This window comes from Lycium ferocissimum, chromosome 11 (assembly GCF_029784015.1).
Source record: "Lycium ferocissimum isolate CSIRO_LF1 chromosome 11, AGI_CSIRO_Lferr_CH_V1, whole genome shotgun sequence".
In the NCBI taxonomy this organism is placed as follows: Eukaryota; Viridiplantae; Streptophyta; class Magnoliopsida; order Solanales; family Solanaceae; genus Lycium; species Lycium ferocissimum.
In genome coordinates, this window is record NC_081352.1 from 61,976,585 (window position 1) to 61,982,214 (window position 5,630).

Below are 5,630 nucleotides of genomic sequence, written 5' to 3' on the forward strand. Positions count from 1 at the left end.
GGGCATTTAGGAAAAATGACCATCTTTCTTCTTATTAGATCGTGCTATAAAGCCATGTTATAAGATTTTCTCTTCCCTAATTGTGCGTTATGATTTCAGTGATGCCGGTAAAGAGAAAAGATACAGCCGCCCAGAGGGGCAAGGCTACGACAGAAAGGCAGATGGAAAGAGAGCCACCAACAAATATAGAAGAAGGTGAATCTCATAATGAGGCTCCATCCAATACCTCTCACACTCCGCCTATTCTAGAACAACAAGAGGGGTTTCAACTCCAGCTCCTATGCCTCCAGTTCCTCCACCGGATGCTTCGAGTCAACAAATGACCGAAGCTATTCAGCTATTGACACAGCTAGTTGCCTCTCAGGCTCAGTGGCGGGGTGCGGGTCTAGGTGGCAGGGCGACTAGTGCTAGAGCCCGTGATTTCATGAGTTTAAATCCCTCAGAATTTTTTGAGTCAAAGCCAGATGAAGACCCGCAAGGTTTAATTGATGAGATGCTGAGAACGTTGAGAATCATCCATGCCTTCAATACTGAATCTGTGGAGTTGGCATCTTATAGACTCCAGGATGTGGCGATTCTTTGGTCTAATAACTGGATATCTTCACGGGAGGAAAATGCAACTCCCCCAGTGTGGCAGGAATTTGTGGATGCCTTTCTTCGTCATTTTCTGCCGCCCGAGGTTCGAAGGGCCCAAGCTGATAGGTTTCTGAACCTAAAGCAATAAAGTATGAGCGCCCGGGAGTATAGCCTCCATTTTAACTCATTGGCCCGGTACGCTCCCACCATTGTAGCCGATATGGAAAATAGAGTACATAGATTCGTGAGTGGCCTAGGGCCATATTTGTTCAAAGATTGCTTGACAGCTTCATTGCAAGAGGGGATGGACATCACCCGTATTCGAGGAAGCCCGTACCCCGAGAATTTGGAAGAGCGACAACGGCCCGCGAGGGTGAGCGCGATATTGATAGAGGGCAGAGTAAGAAGGCCAGATCTGTTAGCGGTGAGTACAGAGGGGGTCAGCAACAGTATTATAGGTATTCGGGTCAGTCCGCGACTAGTGCACCTCCTCGATTCGTGAGCAGGAGATTTGATCGCCCTATTTATTCTGGTTCGGGTAAGAGTTCGAGAGTCTCCGATTCTCAGTTAGGGGGTGATCCTAGCCAGCGGAGACCACCGGTGCCGTGATGTAGCCACTGTGGTAAATTACATTCTGGTCGGTGTCGCTGAGGTTCAGATGCTTGCTATGCCTGTGGTCAGGTTGGGCATTTGATGCGTGATTGTCCATCGATGGGTGGTAGAGTTGGGACCCAGCCTACAGGATCAGTAGCAGATTCTTCTTTGTCCATGCTCCCTGTAGGGCAGACTTCCCAGATTTTAGCAGGTTGTGGTAGGGGTAGAGGGGTAGCATTTAGTTCGAGTGGCCCTCAGCAGCCCGATATTTATGCTTTAGCCGGACGCCAGGATCTTGAGTCCTCCTTAGATGTGGTTACAGGTATATTGACCATATTCTCTCATGATGTTTATGCATTGATTGATTCGGGTTCCACGTTGTCTTATATCACTCCTTATATTGCTGGCCGTATTAGGGTGAAACCCGAGCCAATTAAACCTTTCGAGGTATCCACTCCGGTTGGTGATCCGGTAATAGCCAGGCAGGTATACAAAAATTGTATGGTGGTGGTATGTGATCACCACACTACCGCCGATTTGATTGAACTAGAAATGCTGGACTTTGATGTGATTATGTGCATGGATTGGTTAGCCTCGTGCTATGCTAATGTGGATTGTAGAACGAAAGTAGTTCGGTTCCAATTTTCAGGCGAACCAATGCTTGAATGGAAGGGTAACACAGCATCTCCAAGAGGTAGGTTTATTTCCTATCTCAAAGCGAGGAAGATGACCGCTAAAGGCTATATTTATCATCTAGTCCGAGTTCATGACACTGAAGCAAAGCCGCCGACTCTTCAATCCGTCTCGGTAGTAAATGAATTTTCAAATGTATTCCCAGAACAACTCCCAAGCCTTCCACCGGAATGGGAGATTGATTTCGCTATTGATGTGTTGCCGGATACCAAACCTATATCTATTCCTCCATATAGAATGGCTCCTGCAGAATTGAAAGAGCTAAAGGCTAAATTGAAGGATTTGCTTGAGAAGGGATTCATTAGACCCAGTGCACCGCCATGGGGAGCACCTGTTTTATTCGTAAGAAAGAAAGATGGTTCTTTACGAATGTGCATTGACTATAGGTAGTTGAACAAGGTAACAATTAAGAATAAATATCCTCTTCCAAGAATCGATGATTTGTTTGATCAATTACAGGGTGCCGAGTGGTTTTTCAAAATAGATCTGAGGTCAGGTTATCATCAAGTGAGAGTTAGAGAAAAAGACATTCCAAAGACAGCTTTCCGGACCAGATATGGTCATTATGAATTTTGAATAATGTCATTCGGGTTGACAAATGCCCCAGCGGTATTCATGAATTTGATGAACAATGTGTTCAGGCCTTTCTTAGATCTATTGGTGATAGTGTTCATTAATGACATTCTAATATATTCCCGGACCGAAGCAGAACATGCAGACCATTTGCGTATTGCTCTTGGAATTATTCTGACTCGGGAATTGTATGCTAAGTTTTCAAAATGTGAATTTTGGCTTAATTCTTTGACTTTTCTGGGCCATATTATTTCAGCTGATGGTATTCATGTAGATATTCAAAAGATTGAGGTTGTGAAGACTTGGCCAAGGCCTACAACGCCTACAGAAGTCCACAGCTTCTTGGGATTAGCCGGTTACTATTGGAGATTTATGGAAGGGTTTTCTTCTATTTCTGCACCATTGACGAAGCTAACTCAGAACAGTGGAGCGATGCTTGCGAGCGCAGCTTCCAGGAATTGAAAGATAGGTTGACTTCGGCCCTAGTCCTAACACCTCCAGAAGGGTCAGAAGGCTATGTTTTTTATTGTGATGCCTCCGATGTTGGATTGGGCTGTGTATTGATACAGCACGGTAAGGTCATCGCCTATGCTTCCAGGCAGTTGAGGAAACATGAGAAGAACTACCCGATTCATGATCTGGAATTAGCTGTGATTATTCATGCCTTAGAAATATAGAGACATTATTTGTATGGCATTCATGTTGATATTTATACAGACCACAAGAGTCTCCAATATATTTTCAAGCAAACGGAATTAAATCTACGACAGAGGCGATGGTTAGAATTATTAAAGGATTATGATGTGAGTATTTTAGATCATCCTAGAAAGGCGAATGTAGTAGCTGATGCACTTAGCTTCAAATCAATGAGTAGTCTGTGTGAGGTCCCTCCGAAGAAGAAGGAATTAATCCGTGAGCTTCACATTGCCTAGCCAGTTTCGGAGTGCGTCTAATTAATTCAGGCAATGCAGGAATTGGTATTCACAACCCAGCTATTTCGTCCTTAGATATAAAGGTGACAGAGCGCCAATGTGAAGATCCCCAGTTGAATCACTATAGGGATACATTTCCTAAGAAAGAGAAGTCTCCATTTGAAGTTTCTACAGATGGAGTTCTTAAGTACCGACACAGGTTGTGTGTTCCAAATGTTGCAGGACTACGTCGTCGAATTCTAGAAGAAGCTCATTATTCTCGTTATTCCATTCACCCAGGAGCGACAAGGATGTATCACGATGTCAAGCTAATGTATTGGTGGGATGGAATGAGGAAAGACATAGCAGAATTTGTAGCTCAATGTCCAAATTGCCAACAGGTGAAAATTGAGCATCAAAAGCCAGGAGGATTATTGCAAGCCATGGAAATTCCAACTTGGAAATGGGAAGTGATTAACATGGATTTCATTGTAGGGTTTCCTCGTTCTCAACGTAAGTATGACTCCATATGGGTGATCGTGGACAGACTGACGAAATCAGCCCATTTTCTTCCGGTCAGAACCACATATTCAGCAGAAGATTATGCAAGGTTGTATCTTAAGGAGATAGTGCGACTTCATGGTGTACCAGTATCTATTATCACCGATAGGGGAGCACAATTTACTGCTAAATTCTGGAAGTCTTTCCAAGAAGGTTTGGGTACTCAAGTGAGACTTAGCACGACATTCCATCCACAAACTGATAGACAAGCTGAACGCACTATTCAAACCCTGGAAGACATGTTGCGGGCATGTATGCTAGACTTCTGAGGAAATTGGGATGAACATTTGCGACTAATTGAATTTGCCTATAACAACGGTTATCGCCTAAGCATCCAGATGGCTCTATATGAAGCTTTGTATGGAAGGACGTGTAGGTCGCCAATTGGATGGTTTGAAGTTGGGGAGACACAATTAATAGGTCCAGAATTGATTCAACAAGCAGTGGAAAAGATCAAGATTATCCGAGATCGATTGTTGACAGCCCAAGGTCTCCAGAAGTCCTATGCGGATAACCGTCGGTGAGACTTAGAATTCCAAGTTGATGATTGGGTATTCTTAAAGGTGTCACCGATGAAAGGCGTGATGAGATTTGGCAAGAAGGGCAAATTAAGTCCTCGGTATATTGGACCCTATAAGATTGTCCGCAAGATAGGCCAAGTAGTTTATGAACTGGATTTACCTCCAGAGCTTGAATCTGTCCATCCAGTTTTTCATGTGTCAATGTTCCGCAAATGTGTTAGAGATCCAACTAGAATCATGCCAGTGAAGGATATTCAAATTACAGAGAAGTTGGCTTATGAAGAGATGCCTATTACTATACTAGATAGGCAAGTACGGAAGCTTAGGAATAAATAAGTAGCTTCGGTTAAGGTCTTGTGGAAGAACAATAATCGAGAGGAAATGACTTGGAAAGAGGAAGAAAACATGAAGTCCAAGTACCCACAATTGTTTCCACCCCCGGAGGAGATTCAAGATGAGACGCCGTTATCGTAAGGTACGTGATGCTTTCTTTTAATGCTTTTGGTCGTGTGTGGCCATATTTTCTTGCTATTGTGTTGTAGCCCTGTGAGGCGATGTTATTGTGGGCTGTTGTGACAGGATGGTAGCGCCATATTATAGGGAAAACTCTGGCGAAATTTTGTAGGAATCTCGAGAACTTAACATTCGAGGACGAATGTTTTTAAAAGGGGAAAGAATGTTACACCTCTCGTTTTCATGGTAGGACAAACTTACGGCTTCCTAATTGAGTATGCCCTGAAATGGAGATTTGTACCCGAGTATTGGGATACTAAGTATTTTACCCCGTGCATGGAGGTACTAGCAGGTATTCCAGGTATATTACAGGATTAGAAGTTCAATGGACTGAACCGACGCAGGCTAAGCAAATTCAGGGAAATCTGCAGACACCAGAAATTATCGACGGGCTGTCGACTATGTCGATAGGCCATCAACGTGCACCGTCGTTATGTTCTGAGAATTTCAATCTGCAGAAACCGATTGACGAGACATGTTGACGGGCCGTCAATTGCCGCCGTCGATATGGCTCTGCAACTTCTGATCTGCAGAAGCAAGTTGATGGACCGTCGACACGTCGACCCGCTCATCGAACCGCTTATCCGGAACATTCCAGTTCCATCTATAAATAGACGAGTCACACCCTAAAATTTCAGATTTCATTTTCTCTCCAAGTCTTGAAGGTTCTAGAAAAATTCTCTCATTG